The sequence below is a fragment of the Schistocerca cancellata genome, chromosome 10 (assembly GCF_023864275.1).
Source record: "Schistocerca cancellata isolate TAMUIC-IGC-003103 chromosome 10, iqSchCanc2.1, whole genome shotgun sequence".
Taxonomy (NCBI): Eukaryota; Metazoa; Arthropoda; class Insecta; order Orthoptera; family Acrididae; genus Schistocerca; species Schistocerca cancellata.
In genome coordinates this window covers 34,430,177-34,454,454 of record NC_064635.1, presented here as the reverse complement: position 1 = coordinate 34,454,454, position 24,278 = coordinate 34,430,177, and the positions used below count along the sequence as shown (strand labels likewise).

Genomic DNA, 24,278 nt, shown 5'->3' with positions numbered 1-24,278 from the left:
TGCCAGGAAGTTTCATATCAGCGCACACTCCGCTGCAGAGTGAAAATCTCATTCTGGAAACATCCCCCAGGCTGTGGCTAAGCCATGTCTCCGCTATATCCTTTCTTTCAGGAGTGCTAGTTCTGCAAGGTTCGCAGGAGAGCTTCTGTAAAGTTTGGAAGGTAGGAGACGAGATACTGGCAGAAGTGAAGCTGTGAGTACCGGGCGTGAGTCGTGCATCGGTAGCTCAGTTGGTAGAGCACTTGCCCGCGAAAGGCAAAGGTCCCGAGTTCGAGTCTCGGTCGGGCACACAGTTTTAATCTGCCAGGAAGTTTCACGCTATTTTTTGTTTTCTATTGCTGGTTATGCTTTCAATTCTCTATAAATATTTTTATTTCTTTAATAATGCAAATCCGTATTATATTACTATCCAGAAAAACTTAAATTTCTTATCATTACTGAACTTCATCACAGTGTAACATGTACTGGACTGTGACGATAACAATGATGTAGCTTCCAGTTTGCGGAACTGGCGGTTGTTTAGGGAAGGGCATTACACTATGGATAGGTGTGGAGGGGGGTGAATGGGCGGGGACTTGTTCCGGATGAAATCCTGGCGCTAAGGGCATGTCTGGCGGCGGGGTGCTGTTAGGCGCTGACGAAACAAGCCGATGCGGCTGTCGTACCGGCTTGGCACGACGAAGCACGAACTACACACATGTTCAGAAAAGAGTAGAACACCTTGATCGACTAGAGATAGACGTTCATTTTCACAAGACAGGTACGTTCTGCAGAAACGACTAGCATTTCAGTCACGTCGGTTCAGCATGTGTTCTGTTGCCTAGCAGACACAGGGTCCGCCTTGAGCCCTGATAACTTGTTCCATGCGTGATGGCATCGACGCGTATCAGTACGAGAATGGCGTCCTGTCGTACAGCCATTCATGCTGCGTTCGCCTGATACCAAAGTCAATTTCGGTCGTCGGTACTGGGTCACAGAGCTGCACGCGTCGTTTCATACATTGTCGATTGGCGACAGGTCTGGTAATCTGGCGGGCCAGGAAAGAGGCTGAAATCCTGTGACAGCAAGAAAGCAAGCGTTCGCGCATAAACATGGGGTCGCGCATTGTCTTGCTGAAAAATGGCGTCTGGGATGTTGTGCGGAAAGGGTATGGCTATGGGTCGGAGTATGTTCAAATGGTTCAAATGGCTCTGAGTACTATGGGACTTAACTTCTAAGGCCATCAGTCCCCTAGAACTTAGAACTACTTAAACCTTACTAACCTAAGAACATAACACACATCCATGCCCGAGGCAGGATTCGAACCGGCGACCGTAGCGGTCGCGCGGTTCCAGACTGTAGCGCCTAGAACCGTTCCGCCACCCCGGCCGGCTTGTCGCAGGATGCCATTCGCGTAGGTCACACTGGCAACAGTGCCCTGGACACGAACCATCTGTGGTTTGTGGTTGTACCCAATAGCACTCAACACCATAGGGCCGTGATTTGGCACTGTATGTTCTGTGTGAATCCAATCACTGTGATGCCGCGTCACCTGTCTGCGGCCAACCAAATTGCGGCCATCATTTCCAAAGAAACAGAACCTGGATTCGTTCGAAAACGTTATCTGATGCCGTTCCTGTCCCCAGTAACATCGTTCCATACAGGTCATTACTGTCTAGCACATTCATCAAAGATAGACAGAGAAGTGCATTACGCGCACGTAAGGCATGCCGTATTAAATGGCAACGGACTGTCACCCCTGTTAGAGTGCGGTGTGTTACACTGTTCCACTGTTACGCTAGAGCTGAGAAAGACACAGATCTATCGTGCAGTGCCATTCGCATGATGTGTCGATCTTCTGACCCATCTCATCGTGTTCTACGCCTTCCGTGAACCATTCTGCACACACCCGCTCGTCGCACACGAGCAGCAGTTTCCCAGCTGGATGCATCATACCCTATCATGCCAATAAAAAATAAATGTCGTGTGACTAGGGTCTCCCGTCGGGTAGACCGTTCGCCGGGTGCAAGTCTTTCGATCTGACGCCATTTCGGTGACTTGCGCGTCGATGGGGATGAAATGATGATGATTAGTCTAGAACAACACACCACCCAGTCCCTGAGCGCAGAAAATCTCCGACCCGGCCGGGAATCGAACCCGGGCCATTGGGATCGACATTCTGTCGCGCTGACCACTCAGCTACCGGGGGCGGACATCATGCCGATAATGCGCCCTCTTTCAAACGCATTGATTTGACGGCACTGTTCGCGCATAAGTCAGTAAGGCATCCTTCTCACCTGCTCAAGTCACACTGATCCATGACCTTTCGGTTTACAGAGACAACGTCCGCAACCCGTGGTCTTGCGGTAGCGTTCTCACTTCCTGCGCACGGGGTCCCGGGTTCGATTTCTGGCGGGGTCAGGGATTTTCTCTGCCTCGTGATGACTGGGTGTTGTGTGTTCATCATCATTTCATCTTCATTGACTCGCAAGTCGCCGAAGTGGCGTCAACTGAATAGGACTTGTAATACGGCAGCCGAACTTCCCCGCATGGGGCCTCCCGGCCAACAATGCCATACGATCATTTCATTTCATTTATAGAGACAACGAGAGCCGTGGGCACACTTCACCGGTAGGTGACGTTGCGCCGTGATATCGACGTTGACCTCGAACCCACGTTCCGAGATGGTTCAAATGTTAATCATTTCTGCAGAACATGCTAATGTGCATGTCCTGTGCATATGAACGTCCTGTCTCTAGTCGTTCAAGATGTTCTGTGTTCTTCTGAACGTGACTGTACTGCTATTCCCAGATTCATGGTAACATCATCGTCAAGTATCGTTCCTGGAGAATTTATCTGCTACATTTTTTTATAAAAATCACATTGTTGTGCTGAAAAGCTCAGGTTGTGTGGAATCCTTCACGTGTTTGGCAAGGAATGTGGCAGTCTTGGGGTAAACTCCTGAGCTGAGACTTAGTGGGCAAATGTAAGGCATTGTGACTAAAATTAACAGGCATTTGGGCTAGTACTGTTCTGTACCGAGTAGCCATTTCCAACGTACTTAAACTTATTGTGCGCTCTATTCTCTCGATCGATACCATTTTTTATTTTCATATGCATTTTACATTACACAGACACGTCGCTTGATGCAGATGTACACGCTATCTAAGTAATCGTATGTTCATGCTTCAGTTTATCCAAATTTTTCTTGTGTTGCCAACGGAGGTACTCACACATCTTTTGTTCACCATCTGTATCAGATGCCACAGATGATGGTCTGTAGACCAGAATACCGCTCTGGGAAGTAAACAGTTTCGAAGCGCTGCTCTTTCTTTATCAAATATATGCAAGCTGTGGACCGTCCGATATACTAGAATTTTACTATGTAAGTATAGCGTATGTATTCTGCACAACTTTGTAACGTGTAGGTATTTCATAAGAGGCAGGTTTTATCCTATGTTCCTCAGTATCCATTTCAAATATAAATAGCAGCTACAAAACTCATATTTGAATGTTTAGAGAAGTTTATGGTTTTGAGTTACAAACAGGCCCTGAAGTAGCGTGGTTTTAATTGGGACAGGGACGTGTTGGACGTGTTATGTCAAGAAGAGACATTTAATACCATTAAGGAGAAGTCAAAAAGGTTATGTAACCCTATCACTAGTATTCAGTGGATGAGATCTTCAAGGAAGTTACTTTTTCAGTATAAAAAATATTAAAAAGCATTTTCTTAGTATACCAATTCGATTGTTCAATTATGTCAACTACTGCTCCTTCATTTTTGTCAGCTGAGGGTTTACAGACGTTTAACGGCAAGTAAAAATTAACAGACTTGGGTGACTTATTTAAAACAAACTGTGTTCACATTTAGCTCGCTACGTCTCTTATGTACCAGAGGATGCCACAAAATATAATGAAGATAAATTCAAATGTACCTTCTCATAAATGTGTTGCTTTCGAAGGTGACGGCCGAAACTGTTAATTTTTTGTCGAAATTATATATGATTGTAAAGGACAATAAACCACTCTGAAATATGTCTTATAGCTCTTTCTACGGAGAATGTCACACACAATTTCGCTTAGTGCATAGCATTTGTTCACGCTACAAATGATACACTGTGTGTATATATCCATATGTTGCTTCAGCACAGCGAAAACATTTACATTCTGACAGGTTTGCAAGAGCTGCAATGGCGATGAAGTTCACTGCATCGCTCAGTTATGTAAAGAGAAGTAGAACGTAAGGATAAAGGTCCGTGTTCTGGCCGTACACAAACAAATCGGGCCCGACTGGCCGCCATGTCATCCTTTGCCGATGACGTCACTGGGTGCAGTATGGAGAGGGCGTGCTGTGAGTACACCGACACCGCTCTCCCAATCGTTGACGGGCTTCTTAACTCTGGAAACGCTACTACGCGGTCAAGCAACTCTTCAGTTGAATTACTGTCATAAAAACACTATCAATCGTTGTGAGATGTAGCAGAATAGAATAAAAGCGTTTACAAAGAAAATTAATACGTAGAAATAATGAGAACATATCCTCAAAAAAATATGAGTGTACGAACAATGGACCGAGGGATTACAATGGTTCAAAATGGTCGCGCGGTTCCAAACTGAAGCGCCTAGAACCGCTCGGCCACTCCGGCTGGCGATGACAATGGCTTTGGTTACATTTTTAAAATTTGTTTTTTTGGTTGATATGAGGTACGTGTAATAGGACATGAGACTCACAGCTACATACCAAAAAAACAGTCCGCAGCTCGTGGTCTAGTCGCTAGCTATGGGTCCCGGGTTCGATTCCCAACCGGGTTGGGAATTTTGTTTGCCCGTTAACTGGGTGTTTGTATTGTCGTCATCTTTCGTGCAAGTGGCTAGATATTACTTTTCAGCATGGCCTAATACGTAATTAGTTCATCAATAGGGGTTTTGATGACTGACTTTGTGAGTATCAAAGTATGTGACATAGATGGCCATATGTGTTGATTGCATTGACTTAGAAGCTTAAATTTTTTACACCCCGAAGAAACCATACCCCTCAGTATACGTTCCAAAGCTGACATGATAAGCATTGTCGCGTTGCCATTGTTCTTGCGTTCGCTCATGATCAACAATCTTCTTTACTATTGTTTACCTCTCCATTGTTTACATATCTCCAAATAGTACTCTCTAGCAACTAGACGATTTATCATTTGTGTTTATTGTATTTCCATGTATCTTTCTTTTCCTACAGAAAAATACCTGCATGAAAAATATTCCAGAATTTTGGATTTATTTTGTTGCGTTGTGTAACAAGACTGCTTTGATTTATTCTGTTTTAGATGGTTAATACAGTCTGATTTCTTAAAATTACGTCTGTAACCTTCCCCTCCCCCCTTTCCTGCCCGCCCCTTCACTTCCTTACATAATTAATTCTGAGATCGAAACACTTGCATCAAGAGAACGTGTTTGATGTGTCCACAGTCAATGGAAAGGAGAATTCTTGTATTCGCTAGCAGGAAAATGGTAAAAGGCAGGACATATGATTCTTTCAATCATTCTTCCTAAAGCAGGAACTACTGGCTGTTCTTCGATCTTGTACTACGTACAATCATAATCAGAGGGCAGCAAAAAAAGATCGGTTTTCTACTGTACAAAAATATTTGGCTGGATGGAGTCGAACGCGAACAGAAGTGAAGAGAATTCTACAAATACCTTCGAAACAGCAATCTCACCTTTCCGACGCCAGAACAGCGTGTGATACTACATCCACTCACCTGGAAGAAAACGAAAAAAACGTGTATTAGAAAGCAAAATCGTATTTCAACAATTATACATCGTACAACTGTAACACGATATCACTATGGAGATTATTGCACACCACCTGTCGACAATGTGTAATTACTTGTCACAAGATTTGCCGAGCATGTGTTCGGCGGAACACTAGTGTTCTATGGGAAAATGAATTAATGCTCCGCGAAAATCTATTAATACATGGCTTTTTTTTTACATTTTAGGACATTTTTACAATTTTTGTGTCATAAGCTAAAATTCAAGCAATCACTGAATAAAACAACTATTCAACATTAAGATTTTGTTAATTTCATTAACTTTAAAAATAAACCAGATGTTCCATGAAAGTTTCAGGATTTTGAAAGTGTTCTGTCAGCGGAAATTTGGAACCCCTGATTTCACAAGTTTCGGTACTTCACTAGCCCATCGTCAAGTTCTATAAAACAAGGAAAACACAAATTGCTACTTCGCAGTGAATGCTATATTCTCTGAACTCTCAATAGATGCAAGGATTGAAACATAGGCATAACGTGACATATAAGCGATCAAAGATTTTATTGTCGGTAGCTACGTCATTGGTGGCACTGGTATACACGTCAACGGGATACTACAGTGTTTGGTAGGCGACTGGAAGCTCACTTTCTTTAGCAGATGTAACTCTGCGAAAGCGTTACGCGTCACTATTTGATCTATAAAAATGAGTCTCATATGACTGATTATATATATCTGATGCTTGCTCACTATTTTTCACTGGCGCTAATAACATATTAGGTTAAAGATAGGTTATATGACATGCCAATGTAGACTGATTTTCATTACATATTTGTTAGTATGTTTAGCAGCGCGAAGTAATGATTTGTTTGTATCGTAGAACTTGATAAGGGAATAACGTAATTAATATGTTGTGTTAAATAAATCACACCTTTTCGACAACTGCGGCATATACAGACTGAAAAAAAAAGACGTAAATTAGTTACAAACTACGGCGTGCACACACTTTATTCAAAACGTAAACGTCACTGCAAATATTCGGGTTTAGGTTATGACATGTTCGATATACTTGCCATTGGCGATAGTGTGGCGCAGACGAATAACGAAATTCTGTGTGATCCGCTCAAGTGTCGGAACATCGATGCTGTCGATGACCTCCTGAATACACTCCTGGAAATGGAAAAAAGAACACATTGACACCGGTGTGTCAGACCCACCACACTTGCTCCGGACACTGCGAGAGGGCTGTACAAGCAATGATCACACGCACGGCACAGCGGACACACCAGGAACCGCGGTGTTGGCCGTCGAATGGCGCTAGCTGCGCAGCATTTGTGCACCGCCGCCGTCAGTGTCAGCCAGTTTGCCGTGGCATACGGAGCTCCATCGCAGTCTTTAACACTGGTAGCATGCCGCGACAGCGTGGACGTGAACCGTATGTGCAGTTGACGGACTTTGAGCGAGGGCGTATAGTGGGCATGCGGGAGGCCGGGTGGACGTACCGCCGAATTGCTCAACACGTGGGGCGTGAGGTCTCCACAGTACATCAATGTTGTCGCCAGTGGTCGGCGGAAGGTGCACGTGCCCGTCGACCTGGGACCGGACCGCAGCGACGCACGGATGCACGCCAAGACCGTAGGATCCTACGCAGTGCCGTAGGGGACCGCACTGCCACTTCCCAGCATATTAGGGACACTGTTGCTCCTGGGGTATCGGCGAGGACCATTCGCAACCGTCTCCATGAAGCTGGGCTACGGTCCCGCACACCGTTAGGCCGTCTTCCGCTCACGCCCCAACATCGTGCAGCCCGCCTCCAGTGGTGTCGCGACAGGCGTGAATGGAGGGACGAATGGAGACGTGTCGTCTTCAGCGATGAGAGTCGCTTCTGCCTTGGTGCCAATGATGGTCGTATGCGTGTTTGGCGCCGTGCAGGTGAGCGCCACAATCAGGACTGCATACGACCGAGGCACACAGGGCCAACACCCGGCATCATGGTGTGGGGAGCGATCTCCTACACTGGCCCTACACCACTGGTGATCGTCGAGGGGACACTGAATAGTGCACGGTACATCCAAACCGTCATCGAACCCATCGTTCTACCATTCCTAGACCGGCAAGGGAACTTGCTGTTCCAACAGGACAATGCACGTCCGCATGTATCCCGTGCCATCCAACGTGCTCTAGAAGGTGTAAGTCAACTACCCTGGCCAGCAAGATCTCCGGATCTGTCCCCCATTGAGCATGTTTGGGACTGGATGAAGCGTCGTCTCACGCGGTCTGCACGTCCAGCACGAACGCTGGTCCAACTGAGGCGCCAGGTGGAAATGGCATGGCAAGCCGTTCCACAGGACTACATCCAGCATATCTACGATCGTCTCCATGGGAGAATAGCAGCCTGCATTGCTGCGAAAGGTGGATATACACTGTACTAGTGCCGACATTGTGCATGCTCTGTTGCCTGTGTCTATGTGCCTGTGGTTCTGTCAGTGTGATCATGTGATGTATCTGACCCCAGGAAAGTGTCAATAAAGTTTCCCCTTCCTGGGACAATGAATTCACGGTGTTCTTATTTCAATTTCCAGGAGTGTAGCTGTTTTCAGCTCAGCAGTGGTTCTGGGGTTACTGCTGTACAGCTTCAATATAGCCCCAAAAATGGGGTCGCTTGTGTTCAGATATGGAGAATATGGTGGCCAATCGAGGCCTATGCCAGTGACATCTGGGTACCCCAGAGCCAGAATGCGGTCCCCAAAGTGCTCCCCCAGGACATCAAACACACTCCTGCTTCGATGCGGTCGAGCTGCGTCTTACGTGAACCACATCTGTCGAAATCAGGGTCACTTTGGATAATGGGGATCAAATCATCATCCAAAACCTTCACGTATTGTTGGGTACTCACTGTGCGATCAAGGAATATCGCATCAATTATTCCTTGAGAGACCTGCACACCACACAGTCACCCGTTGAAGGTGAAGACACTTGTCGATCGCGAAATACGGATTCTCGTTCCCCCAAATGCGCCAATTTCTCTTATTGACGAACCCATCTAAATGAAAGTTGGTTTCGTTGCTAAAGCAAATCATACAGCGCGTATTAATTCCCGTCATGCCCCGAGACCAACCATGCATTTTGAATGTCCTAACGCAAACCGGTCAGAGATTACGCCGATATTTAATATAGTTCAATAATTGTCAGCTGTATCTCTGTATTGGTATCACCAATAATACTCTTGTCCAATTATGCGTTAACGAAAACGATATTGTTTAGACTAAAGTTTGGAAAAAAAGGTAACTCTAGAAAGTGTGCGTTGTTGTCTACATACAACATGCAGTTGCATTGCTGCTTCCATGTCTAGAGAACCACAGCTGTTGCTGTCAGTACAGAAACAACGCTAAAGTTTTCATCTTCGTGTGTCAGCTTCCCGTTTCTATTAATTCGCTCGAAATATTTCAATCGAGCTCGCACCGTTCATTTACGAGACCGCAGAAGTCAATAGATACCGTCACTCAGACTTATGCACTGCTCCTTGGCGTACATAAACGGTTCGATACAGTTCCGCAAAATACGAACGCACCGAACATCAGACCGACTTTGTCAGTAGCACGAACAGTTCCGAGCAAACAGAACACGTAATTATTAGTGTAGAGAAATCGTCAGACATAAAAGTAACTTCTAGCGCACATCGCAGGAGCATTATAGGAGGATTACTTTTCATAATACACAGGGTGTAAGGTGAATAACTGCAAATATGTGATCACTGGTACTGTAATATAAACTCACTTCAGTATGTTAGTTGTTTCTTTCTATGTGCCTAAAGTCTTCCCACAAACATGTCAAATAATTTACTACCTGATGTTTTTTTGCATGGTTGTAACTGCACCACGAAGTGGACTACGCCTGTCAGTATAGGCTAACTGCTTTACTGGTACGCATCCACACTTCAACATCTGACCTGCTGCCAAAGGCAAAACTAAGAATTAATGGCTTGCTTGTGCCACCTTTGCTTGGAGGTACTAACCAACCTAAAAACATACTATTCCTAATACATATAATTACTGGTCTATATATGAAGTGAATACTGATATGTTGTTGTTAACTACAGTCTTCAGTCACCAGTAAAAATATCTGCCTTTATACACCTCATGTTTTGTATATAAGTGATGTAATGAACGATGCTGGAGGCTGCATAAGGCTACTAGGGTTCAGAATGGCTCTTAGCACTATGGAACTTAACTTCTGAGGTCATTAGTCCCATTGAACTTAGAACTACTTGAACCTAACTAACTTAAGAACATCACAAACATCCATGCCCGAGACAGGATTCGAACCTTCGATCACAGCGGACGCGTGGCTCCAGACTCTAGCGCCTGGAACCGCTCGGCCACTCTGGCCGGCGGCTACTAGGGTATGATGCTGTTGTATACAGTGAAGTCGCGAAGCCAGAAGATTGTAGCAGAGTGCAGGAGGACTTGCAGAGGGTCGACACACGGTTCAGAGATTGGTAAAAACAAATGTAACGTATTGTGAATAAATAGGCAGAGTGACATGATAATATACGATTACACCCATGGAAAACAATTTCTGGTAGCAGTCACATCGACAAAATATCTAGGAGTATGCATACAGAGTGATTTGAAGTGGAACAACCACATGGAAATACTTTAATATTGCTCGCCAGTCTGTGATTCATACCACATACCATTGATATTTATTTATTTGCTCTTCAGATTAGAGGTTGTCATCTAGAAAACTATCATACAGTCACATTATTATGGATAGTAGTAAATATACATATTAATTATTTATTTCTGGTATTAAAAAGAAAATTTAAAAAATGCAAATTATACAAAAAAGCTGCTACTACTATTATTCTCTACCACTACATAAGTACAATTAAAAACTACCTTAACCCATTACCCAGCTATCAGTAATACTTTAGTGCTACATACTCTGTTCTGTTTATGATCATTTCTTAGGGTGATTCTAAACTGTTCAAATTCGTTTTCGCTGAATCAGCCCTCATAATGCCCTCATCAACACCATTTTCTGCTCAATTCGCTGGATGTACAGTAGCGTCAACATTGTTTCCACTTTATGAGTGATTTCTCGTTTCACTGTAAACTTGTAAGATGGCAAGAACTAAGCCCCTTACATGAAGTCATTAAAGATCACCTAACTCAGGCTGAGTGAACAGTAGGGCTGAACAAAAATTGACAAGGCACAATGATTCTTGTAGAGGGTATAGTATGGATGTATTGGAATAATTCGTGTCGGGTGATGGTTTTAAAGTAATTCACATGACATGAAAACTTTGTGGAAACGCGTCAGTTTACTGAAGGCTAATATCCCAGGGAAGTATTCAGAGTTGACTGTGGCCGGCTGGGGAGCAGTGAAGGGGAGTGACAATAGGCAGCTTAGGGTGGCTCAAGCTCTGAGAAAGTGGTAATGGGGCACAGCCTCCAGCTGCCTTAAGATGAGTGATAGTGAGTGGGTGGTTGACCCCATGCTGGTGTACTGGGAAGCAGACGGAGAACTTGTACACCTGTTGATAAATGTCCATTGTCCCGTTTTCAGTGAAACGTGTAAGAAAGCCACACAAAGCTATGGTGAAGTGGTCAACAGAGGCCAAAACGTGCGTATTCGTGACTATAGCAACTTCACGCCGAATTCACGGTCCGCAGAGACTGAAGTAAATCAGGTGAAGAGCAACAGAATGAAGTACGCCGGCTTCGATGGGACCATAGGACCAAGTAATTTGAAGTACTCTTCTGGGAGTCAGAATTCCGGAAAAATTGGTGTTTTGTGCAGGCGCTAACCTTGATGGTTGGCCTGGGAGGAGCTAATTAGCAGAAGTTGAGAGGAAGGGAAATTTCGTAGGTATTTGTTCACTTCCCAGAGCAGACATTGGTCGGCGCTGGGAAGTGACGCATGATTAACGCGACTTGCGCTGCAATTGGCGTAAGTGATTTTGCTGGAGGAGAAACCGAGGTGAAGAGCAGACTGGCAGAAGTCTCTGTAAAGGTCTTCCATTCCCAGCTTGCCTAGAGTGTAGACGTGGTGTTCTTTCCTCAGAGTGAGCATCTCTGCAGTTTAGGACTTAGCAAATGGAACGATTGAGCTTGGAGATAGAAAGTTTTGGTTCAGCTATGCACTAAGCAAGATAGTTAGGAGTGAACAGACGAGCGCAGCCTTGCAGCACCACGAGGCCGACCGACATCCTCACAATGACGACGCACGCCATGCCGAATTCGGTGATATTGCACCTGCTCCGGCTTGAATTAGGCCATTGATTAATTTGTTGGATCACGTCAGCAAAGTTTCCATGAGGGTTAGATGGGCTGTGTATTGGGGAATTCTTCTCACACTTCGCATTACGCCTGGGTCAGTCGATAGGAAATAATTTTGATTTATCGCGCTTTACTCCACATAAACGTAATTTATTACCACTGCCTGATATGAGAGTCATATAATGTGATGATTGAAGGTCGGGAGTTAAAATAAATTTGTGCTAATCGACTGCATCTGTTTTCAATCAAGTAGCTGAAATCCCAAGTCACTTTCTTAATTAATTTTATGTTCAACATTTGCATCTGGTTTCAATAGCTGAATATAACATCAATGTGCACCAATTTTTAATTAAAAGTGATCAATTCTGAATCAATTAATGTCAACACTGCCACTGCAGTTCAATCAGGAGTCACAGGGCCTTATTAATTTATTTGTGTTATCCGATATTGCGGCAGTTTTGCACTCTCTGTTGATCTGTTAGTCAGTTAGCTGGGGTGAACACACGCCAAAACCACATAAGTGACGAGTGGGGTGTTGCAAAATCTTCAAATGCACGTTCAGTTACAAAATGCACCAAAGCGATGTATATTCTTGAAAAACCATTTCATTCAGTGGTCGCCAACTTCATCTGTCTTCTCTCTACCTGTGGAGTACCACATCTAACTGGAATGGCAGCATATTGTGAGGCTGTCGGGTGCTTCGTGGAGTCTTCCTGGGCCTTTTAAGATACGTCAGCTGCAGTATCACCCAAGATGAGCCTGGCTGACTCGTTTTGTAGTGCCACTCTGGGATCCAGTGGAATGACGGCCATTACCCGCAGCATCTTCATAGTAGAGCGCCTTGTCCCACAATGTGTGCTCCGGAGTGCCCACATCACCGCAGGCTTAACTATCACTCATTTGCCTTTTGATTTTGTACAGGTACATAGCATATGGGAACAACGGCATTGCTGCATTGGTAACACCAGTTCCTGTCATATCACTGTCATCTTTCAAAGGAGTGAACAATCAGTGATTCAGAAAAAAAGAACGGTAGCTCCAAACGTTTCCCACGGCAGAGAGAGAGAGAGAGAGAGAGAGAGAGACGGAGCATATCAGCAGCGCCTCTGCTGGTCACAGCACAGTGCACGCCACACAACACAGCCAGCGCCGGCCTCTGCCCTGCTTCTACCTTGGCTGCCTGCATTGTGCAGTGCCCCATTGGATTTTGTGTTTCACATAAGCCGTGCCGTCTCTGTGCGTCGTCTGCCGCGTGCAGTGTCTGGCGCAGCTTAACTTCGCATCGCACTCTGTCGGCGATCGTTTCAGTCGCACGTCCTGCCCTCTGGGCAGTTGATGCGAGCAGCAGGACAGAGAACCACCTAGCGGATAACATAGGAACTACTTGCAACAACCTGCTCGCAAGGGAACGGACGATTTGTCTCGGAGCGGGTGAGTGGTGGCCGTTCACCGCTCCCCCCACCCTCGGAACTCGCTTGCTCAACGCTCACCCCACCGTTCTCGACTCTAGCCAGAGCATTGAGCAAAGCAACTCAGGTGTCACTCTGGTCTCTGCGGTCTTAGCTCACGCAGTAATACAGCTCGCGGCTCGACCTGCTCGACTCAGTGCTTCTGCATCGGAGTTTTTGTTTAAACTGATCAGATTAGGTTCCTGACGACTCCTCTTACTATAGGATTTTTATTACGGACACTCGAATTTACGCTTTAATTACGAGCGAACCGATAAACGTATCACAAAATGTGATACACCAATATTTTCCTTGTTTTATTCTGCATATGGCTATATGCAGAACTTTCGTTTTACAGTCAAATTTATATATTTTTTTCTTATTCTGGTACGGATTTTGCGATTTTAGGCGTCTTTGGAAGGAAACGTTCACTTTAAAAATATATGGCTTGCGATGTATTTGTATGAGGTTAATGAAATTTTAATACATTATAGCCAAATATGTTGTTAATGTAAATCTCAAGTTACAACATTTTCCGATCACCCAAAAAACCATGATAGTGCAAAATAAATCAATAATCAAAAACTTTGTCATATCGTGGAAATTTCAATAAACAATACAAAATTCTTACTCATTATCTGTGTTACTTCAAAATAGGATCAAATAAGATCAAAATTCAGGTATAGTACTGGAATAAACCAAGTTTAAAGGGCAATGTGCCTTCCATTTATTTTCTATTGTAAATGAGTGGTGAGTCATGAAAAAGAGCTAGTTCATTTCAGGGATTGAACAGTTCTGATCCGATCTCTGAAAAGAACAGTTTTGCCCATCTCTATTGGCAAGCCGGGTGCACTCAGCCCTCGTGAGGCAAACTGAGGAGCTACTTGACTGAGAAGTAGCGGCTCCGGTCTCGGAAACTGACATCTGCTGGGAGTGCGGTGTGCTCACCACATGCACCTCTATATCAGCATCCAGTGGTACATATCGGTTGGGGATGACACGGTGGTCTGTCAGTACTGTTGAGTCCACCAAGACCTATTCGCATGGAGTTTAGTTTACAGTTACATAGCATGAGGGCCATGATCAGTCAGGTAATATATCAATGCCCGCCTGGCTAGCCAAGCAGTCTAACGCACTGCATCCCGAGTGGGAAAGCGTGCTGGTCCCCAGCACGTATCCGCCCGGCGGTCTAGTTTCCAGGTCCAGTGTGCCGGCCAGCCTGTGAATGGTTTTTAAGGCGGTATTCCAACAGCCACAGTGAAAGTGGGCTGGTTCCCCTTATTCCGACTCAGTTACACTATGTCAGCAGTTGCTGTGCAAAAACTGTCTCCACGTATGCGTATCCCATAATTGCTGTACCACGGAAACATTCAAACATTTGGGGTTATACTCGTCTGGTATGAGACGTTCCCAGGAGGTAGGGGGTGGGGGGGATCCATAGGGGGCCGAACTGCGCAATGATCCTGGGTTTGGTTTGAGGTGGGGGTGGCGGTGGGGTGGGTGGACTGCTGTGTTCTGTTGTGGGGTTAGCGCGGGATTAGCCGTGCGGTCTCAGGCGCTGCAGTCATGGACTGTGCGGCTGATACCAGCGGAGGTTCGAGTCCTCCCTTGGGCATGGGTGTGTATGTTTGTCCTTAGGATAATTTAGGTTAAGTAGTGTGTAAGCTTAGGAACTGATGACCTTAGCAGTTAAGTCCCATAAGATTTCGCACACATTTGAAAATTTTTGTTGTTGTGGGGTTGTGAACCACTGAGGGCTAGGTCTGCGATACAATAGATTCAGAGGTAATATATCAGTCCATTCAACGGATGAAGAAATCTCATTACTAGTCTATCCTTGATGTTAGGGTGCCTGAAGAGTCCCAATCATTTTCCCACAGCTGCAATATGTGATCTTGTATTAACTTTTTGTACTGGCCTCAGTTCCAGGTATACTTCATTATTCCATTTCATTGCCTTTCTGTAACCAATAAAGTTCTCCCTCTTTCCTAATTTCCAAACCCAAACGCTGTATCCATAGAATTACTAATAATGCAACATTCAAGCTAAAGTAGTAGTGGCCTGTTAATTATAGCACTCCTCGTTCATCTCTTCTCAATAATGAAGCCGGCTTCAGAAGCTACAACATATGACCCCATAGACTCGCGCCATACCCTACGGCTGATGCTAACATACACTGAACATGCAGAAGATTATCGATATACAGCGGTCCAGACGATAGCAGCCACACATGGCGAGGAGTGACTGGTACTCAGACACACGCACGGTGCGTGTAATATCAGTGTAGCTGCTGTCCGTGTGTAGAATGTGGAAGGCGCACGATCTACCTGAGTTTGATGGAGGGCAGATTGTGATGGCTCAGAGGCTCGGCACGACCATTTTGGAAACTGCACGACTTGTCGGGTGATGAGTGTCTTCAACATGTGGCGGAATCAAGTTGATACCATGTACAGACTAGAGATGGGGGATCCGCTCCTGAACTGATTCATAGAGTTGAATCTTTCAAAGGAGTGAACAATCAGTGATTCAGAAAAAAGAACGGTAGCTCCAAACGTTTCCCATGGCAGAGAGAGAGAGAGAGAGAGAGAGAGAGAGAAAGAGAGAGAGAGAGAGAGAGAGAGAGAGAGACGGAGCATATCAGCGGCGCCTCTGCTGGTCAGAGCATAGTGCACGCCACACAACACAGTCGGCGCCGGCCTCTGCCCTGCTTCTACCTTGGGTGCCTGCATTGTGCAGTGCCCCATTGGATTTTGTGTTTCACATATGCCGTGCCGTCTCTGTGCGTCGTCTGCCGCGTGCAGTGTCTGGCGCACCTTAATGTAGCATCGCACTCTGTCGGCGATCGTTTCAGTCGCACGTCCTGCCCTCTGGGCAGTTGATACGAGCATCAGGACAGAGAGCCTCCTAGCGGAGAACATAAGAACTACTTGCAACAACCCGCTCGCAAGAGAACGGACGATTTGTCTCGGAGCGGGTGACCGGTGGCCGTTCACCACTCTCCCCACCCTTGGAACTCGCCCGCTCAACGCTCATCCCACCGTTCTGGACTCTAGCCAGAGCGCTGAGCAAAGCAACTCAGGTGTACTCTGGTCTCTGCGGTCTTAGCTCACGCAGTAATACAGCTCGCGGCTCGACCTGCTTGACTCAGCGCCTCTGCATCGGAGTTCATCTCTACTGGATATTGTTCTTTGTAGTAATACCGCTATGTATATTACATTATTATGTTATGTATACATCATTTGTTTTTATTTTATTTTTATTTGTTTAAACTGATCAGTTTAGGTCCCTGACAACTCCTCTTACTATAGGATTTTTATTATGGACACTCGAATTTACGATTTAATTACGAGCGAACCAATAAACATATTGCAAAATGTGATCCACCAATATTTTCCTTGTTTTATTCTGGGTATGGCTATATGCAGCACTTTAGTCTTACAGTCAAATTTATATATATATATATATATTTTCTTATTCTGGTACGGATTTTGCGATTTTAGGCGTCTTCGGAAGGAAACATTCACTTTAAAAATATATGGCTTGCGATGTATTTGTACGAGGTTAATGAAATTTTAATACATTATAGCCAAATATATTGTTAATGTAAATCTCAAGTTACAACATTTTCTGATCACCCAAAAAACCACGATAGTGCAAAATAAATCAATAATCAAAAACTTTGTCATATCGTGGAAATTTCAATAAACAATACAAAATTCTTACTCATTATCTGTGTTACTTCAAAATAGGATCAAATAAGATCGAAATACAGGTATAGTACTGGAATAAACCAAGTTTAAAGGGCAATGTGCCTTCCATTTATTTTCTATTGTGAATGAGTGGTGAGTCATGAAAAAGAGCTATTTCATTTCAGGGAGTGAACAGTTCTGATCCGATCTCTGAAAAGAACAGTTTTGCCCATCTCTAGTCCAGACGCGGTGGGGTTGGGCGGCCGTCCCTCACTGCAGATGTCGGGTGCCATAGGCTGGGCAGACTGGTAAAACAGGACAGGTGGCCAACATTGGCGGAACTAACATCCGACGTTAATGCTGAGTTGTGTCTGAACACACAGTGCACCGAACACTCCTAACGCTGGGCCTGCGCAGCCGACGATCCGAGCGTGTTCCAACGTTAACACCACGACATCGACAACTATGACTGAACTGGGCACGTGACCGTCGGCACTGGACCTTGGTGAGGTGGCAGAGCGTTGAATGGTCTGATGCGAATCCGTCGTCTTGCAGGGGAACAGCTCCTTGACACCTGTACTGCGGAACTGAGACAACCTGGAAGCGGCTCCACTATGCTCTGGGGAACACCCACATGGGCTTCCATGGGTGCAGTGGAGTTCGTGCAAGGCACCATGGCCGCCAAAGAGTAGTGCTCATTGGTCGTACGCCAAGTACACCCCTTTATGAATATCATATTTCCCTACAAGATAATGCGCCATGTGATCTGAGGCTTTCCCGGCTTACACAAATCTTGAAAACTTCTCGGGTATTCAGCCGGGTAGCGTCGTCCAAAAGGCGCGATATTTTAGCAACTGCAGCCCATGATCTGTAGCGGGGTGCGCCCTTCCTCCACCACTGGCCGCGGACCCCTTCGGAAGCCCCCAGACGGCGGCTGCGGGAGAGGGGTGGAGATTATACACTCCTGGAAATTGAAATAAGAACACCGTGAATTCATTGTCCCAGGAAGGGGAAACTTTATTGACACTTTCCTGGGGTCAGATACATCACATGATCACACTGACAGAACAACAGGCACATAGACACAGGCAACAGAGCATGCACAATGTCGGCACTAGTACAGTGTATATCCACCTTTCGCAGCAATGCAGGCTGCTATTCTCCCATGGAGACGATCGTAGATATGCTGGATGTAGTCCTGTGGAACGGCTTGCCATGCCATTTCCACCTGGCGCCTCAGTTGGACCAGCGTTCGTGCTGGACGTGCAGACCGCGTGAGACGACGCTTCATCCAGTCCCAAACATGCTCAATGGGGGACAGATCCGAAGACCTTGCTGGCCAGGGTAGTTGACTTACACCTTCTAGAGCACGTTGGGTGGTACGGGATACATGCGGACGTGCATTGTCCTGTTGGAACAGCAAGTTCCCTTGCCGGTCTAGGAATGGTAGAACGATGGGTTCGATGACGGATTTGGATGTACCGTGCACAATTCAGAGTCCCCTCGACGATCACCAGTGGTGTACGGCCAGTGTAGGAGATCGCTCCCCACACCATGATGCCGGGTGTTGGCCCTGTGTGCCTCGGTCGTATGCAGTCCTGATTGTGGCGCTCACCTGCACGGCGCCAAACACGCATACGACCATCATTGGCACCAAGGCAGAAGCGACTCTCATCGCTGAAGACGACACGTCTCCATTCGTCCCTCCATTCACGCCTGTCGCGACACCACTGGAGGCGGGCTGCACGATGTTGGGGCGTGAGCGGAAGACGGCCTAACGGTGTGCGGGACCGTAGCCCAGCTTCATGGAGACGGTTGCGAATGGTCCTCGCCGATACCCCAGGAGCAACAGTGTCCCTAATTTGCTGGGAAGTGGCGGTGCGGTCCCCTACGGCACTGCGTAGGATCCTACGGTCTTGGCGTGCATCCGTGCGTCGCTGCGGTCCGGTCCCAGGTCGACGGGCAAGTGCACCTTCCGCCGACCACTGGCGACAACATCGATGTACTGTGGAGACCTCACGCCCCACGTGTTGAGCAATTCGGCGGTACGTCCACCCGGCCTCCCGCATGCCCACTATACGCCCTCGCTCAAAGTCCGTCAACTGCACATACGGTTCACGTCCACGCTGTCGCGGCATGCTACCAGTGTTAAAGACTGCGATGGAGCTCCGTATGGCACGGCAAACTGGCTGACACTGACGGCGGCGGTGCACAAATGCTGCGCAGCTAGCGCCATTCGACGGCCAACACCGCGGTTCCTGGTGTGTCCGCTGTGCCGTGCGTGTGATCATTGCTTGTACAGCCCTCTCGCAGTGTCCGGAGCAAGTATGGTGGGTCTGACACACCGGTGTGAATGTGTTCTTTTTTCCATTTCCAGGAGTGTATAAAGTCGGCATTCATCAGAGATCAATCAGACATCTGAAGATGGCGAGAAGTCGGCTTGCCAAAATATCGTGCCTTTTGGACGACGCTACCCGGCTGAATACCCGAGAAATTTTCAAGATAATGCGGCACGTTACGGGGCCACGAATGTGATGGAGTGGTTCGAGGAACACAGTGGCGAATTCCAACTGACGTGCTGGCACCACAACTTGTCAGATGTGAACGCGATTTGACACATTTGGGTCTGATTGAACGTGGCGTCAGAGCTCATTGGACCTTCCCCGGAATTTACGGGAATCAGGTGGTTTGTATGTGCAGAGACCTACCATGCCGTGATGCGTCGCCGCTGTTATCCGTGCCGAAGGTGAACACACCAGGAATTAGATAGGTGGTCATAATGTTCTGCCTGATCAATGTGGATCAGTGGTATTGTGTGATTGTGTTTAAAGGAAGTCGAAATTACTTATTTGCGATTGTTATAATTTTTTTCGTCATGTTAGTACCTTTTCTGCCTGTCTCCTCTATACGACGTGCAAAGTTACGACGTTCGACCACGAATACTCTAGATACCTCGCTACTGCGCTTCTTCTAATAGTTACTACGTTTAACTTTAACTTAGGAATTATTGCTAGTTCCTCCTTCAGCAAGAGATGCATGGCTTTTTGACATGCCACTGACAATCTGACTCTTCTGCACCATTCTTCAGTTTCATCGAGGACTGTATTACATTTATCTTCCACCACCCTCTCGTGTCACCTCAAATGTAAACATCACCTGCAAGGGCCACCAATCCGCCAACGTTACAGCTATCATGTAACATATGTAGTATGGGTTCAAATGCTACATCCCAAAACTCACACAATGTTCCCTGCGGGCAGCCTTTTGTTATTATCTTCCTTGTTAGTTCCATTCATGGGCGTGTTAAAATAACATTCATAGAAGAACTATAGAAGAGCCAAAGAACAGCAGCATATTTAGTTCCACGTTCATTTATTAAGCGCAAAAGCTTCACTGAGCTGTTCGGCCACGTCCAATGGCAAACGCAAAAGGAGAGGCGTGCTGCAGCACTGTGTGTCTGACCGTTCAAATTACGAGAGCATGCGTTCCTAGGAGAGTCTTGCTTCTTCCCACGTATCTCTCGCGAGAAGATTATGAAACTAAAATCAGAGTGAACCGAGATCACATGGAGGCTTACCAGCAATCGTTTCTGCCGCGGACCATTCGCGACTGGAACAGAAAAGGGGAAGGGGGGGGGGAGAATAACAGGGTTGCACGAAGTACCCTCCGCCAGACACGGCGGCAAGTAGACTCGCGGAGCCTAAAAGTATGTTGTAGAGCCAAATTTTCTAATTGCCGATTCTGCTGCGTGGTAGGATGGTCTTCTGGGATACTATAGCAGTGGAGACACCTACATACACTACTGGCCATTAAAATTGATAAACCACGAAGATGACGTGCTACAGACGCAAAATTAAACCTCCAGGAAGGAGATGCTGTGATATGCAAATGATTAGCTTTTCAGAGCATTCACACAACGGTGCCGCTGGTGGCGATACCTGCAACGTGCTGACATGAGGAAAGTTTCCAACCGATTTCTCATACACAAACAGCAGTTGACCGGCGTTGCCTCGTGTAAGGAGGACAAATGCGTATCATCACGTTTCCGACTTTGATACAGGTCGGATTGTAGCCTATCGGATTGTGGTTTATCGTATCGGACATTGCTGCTCCCGTTGGTGGGATCCAATAACTGCTAGCAGAATATGGAATATTCAAATGTCCAAATGTGTGTGAAATCTTATGAGACTAACTGCTAAGGTCATCAGTCCCTAAGCTTACACACTAATTAACCTCAATTCTCCTAAGGACAAACATACACACCCATGCCCGAGGGCGGACTCGAACCTCCGCCGGGACCAACCGCACAGTCGACGACTGCAGCGATGCCATGCTGCATCCCAACGGCCTCGTGTCATTAGCAGTCGAGATGACAGGCATCTTATCCACATGGCTGTAACGGATCGTGCAGCGACATCTCGATCCCTGACTCGATAGATGGGGACGTTTGCAAGACAACAACCATCTGCACGAACAGTTCGACGACGTTTGCAACAGCATGGACTATCAGCTCAGAGACCATGGCTGTACTTACCCTTGACGCAGCATCACAGACAGGAGCGCCTGCGATGGTATACTCAACGCCGAACATGGGTGCACGAATAGCAAAACGTCATTTTTTTGGATGAATCCAGGTTCTGTTTACAGCATCATGATGGCCGCATCCGTGTTTGGCGACAACAGGGTGAACGCAAATTGGAAGCGTGTATTCGTCATCGCCATACTGGCGTATCACCCAGCGTGATGGTATGGGGTGCCATTGGTTACACGTCTCGGTCACCTCTTGTTCGCATTGACGGCACTTTGAACAGTGGTCGTTACATTTCAGATGTGTTACGATCCGTGGCTCTACCCTTCATTCGATCCCTGCGAAACCCTACATTTCAGCAGGATAATGCACGACCGCATGTTGCAGGTCCTGTATGGGCCTTTCTGGATACAGAAAATGTTCGACTGCTGCCCTGGCCAGCACAGTCTCCAGATCTCTCACCAACCGAAAATGTCTGGTCAATGATGACCGAGCAACTGGCTCGTCACAATACGCCAGTCACTACTCTTGACGAACTGTGGTACCGTGTTGAACATGCATGGGCAGCTGTACCTGTACACACCATCCAAGCTCTGACTCGGTGCCCAGGCGTATCAAGGCCGTTATCACGGCCAGAGGTGGTTGTACTGGGTACTGATTTCTCAGGATCTATGCACCGAAATTGCGTGAAAATGTGATCACATGTCAGTTCTAGTATAATATATTTGTCCAATGAATACCCGCTTATCATCTGCATTTCTGCTTGATGTAGCAATTTTAATGGTCAGTAGTGTACATCATAGTGTTGTTGGAGACGCGCCCACGACGAAGCGCCTGTGGTAATATCATGGAGGTATAAGGAGGGGAGATGCCATGACGTCACAAACTTGAAGCCGACAGAAACCGAGCTCCGCCATTGCAGTTTGGTCAGAAGACTCGTTTCCGATTGTGCTATTGTGTAGAGCTGCTGAAGGTTTTTCATTTTAAAATGCCGGTTTGCGTTGTTTACGGGCGTACTAACCGTTGGAATAGTGCTACCAAGTTAAAAGGAAGCACGTTCCATGCGTAAGTGGCCCCGTTCATAAAATATTGTCGTTTATATTCGTGAGATGTGCGGCCTTGTTTACGTTTTGTGAAACTGTTTTCTTCTTATTTTATTTCAGATTTCCGATCAATGAAGCTCGTAGGGCTCTGTGGGTTCATATGCTTATTTTTCTTGACAAAGCACAAACGATGTTTGTATTTATAAATGAAATTTTGTATAAGTGTGTAAACGAGTAAGAAATATCATCCGGTATGTAAACTAGCATAGCTTTCGGGTTCTGCTTTCAGTTTACATCGACACAAATACAGTGAAAGGTGATTTGAGTTTGAAAAGAGCTTTGTACACTGTTATTTTTCATCATTCGAAGTTCGTATCCAAAAGAAACACTTAAGTTAACGAGACCAAATCAGTTGTATTGCTGGGGCAAAAACGCATTAACAACAAAACGAAAACACCTGAAAAAGCTATTCTGACGTTGTGTTATGCATGTAAACATTGTAACACTCATCATCTGAAATTATTTCGCAGACATAACGTTAAATATGAAGAACACGCAATTCTAACAAGAGCTCTGTCACTGTTTTGACCAATCAAACATGGCGGCCCACCGGCTTCAAACAGACGTACAGCAGACGGCCATAGTGCCATCTCCCCTCCTTATACCTCCATGGGTAATATACACAGTTAGGCGCTCATTACCTTCTCTCAAGTCGCATTGTGACACCGCGCAAGGTCTCTGGGATTGTGAAAGCAGCCGGTGGGATGAAACCTGTGAAGGGGGGAGGGAAGGCTAGGGAGGAGAGAGTTGTCCAGTGTAGGGGGAATTGGTTGGGTGGGAGGGGAGGGGAGAGGCGGTGTTGGTGAGCGTCGTGTTCTGCAGAGGGGAAACGCTCGCTGCTCTGGCAGTAAGGAAGCCACTGCGGGACGGTGAGTTTGCGGTTGCAGCTGAGGCGTCGTTGGTTTGGTGAGTAACTCCGCAGCCCACAGATTACGCAGCAGAGCCTGCGACAAGCAGCCCTCGTGACAAGAGCGTGTTGTTTCCTTTTCACTACCGCGCAAAGTAATGCACAACATACAGGGTGTTTCAAAAATGACCGGTATATTTGAAACGGCAATAAAAACTAAACGAGCAGCGATAGAAATACACCGTTTGTTGCAATATGCTTGGGACAACAGTACATTTTCAGGCGGACAAACTTTCGAAATTACAGTAGTTACAATTTTCAACAACAGATGGCGCTGCAAGTGATGTGAAAGATGTAGAAGACAACGCAGTCTGTGGGTGCGCCATTCTGTACGTCGTCTTTCTGCTGTAAGCGTGTGCTGTTCACAACGTGCAAGTGTGCTGTGGACAACATGGTTTATTCCTTAGAACAGAGGATTTATCTGGTGTTGGAATTCCACCGCCTAGAACACAGTGTTGTCGCAACAAGACGAAGTTTTCAACGGAGGTTTAATGAAACCAAAGGACCGAAAAGCGATACAATAAAGGATCTGTTTGAAAAATTTCAACGGACTGGGAACGTGACGGATGAACGTGCTGGA

At 46.2% G+C, this 24,278-nt stretch overlaps 1 protein-coding gene across 1 annotated transcript in view; it reads left to right on the top strand.

Moving 5' to 3' along the window:
• The first annotated feature begins 23,621 nt into the window (after positions 1-23,621).
• The window catches only part of LOC126106341 (uncharacterized), a 44,621-nt gene continuing 43,964 nt past the window's right edge, over positions 23,622-24,278 (top strand). The window contains exon 1 of the mRNA XM_049912591.1: positions 23,622-23,697. The gene's annotated coding sequence lies outside the window, so the exon portion shown is untranslated. The remainder of the gene's footprint in view (positions 23,698-24,278) is intronic.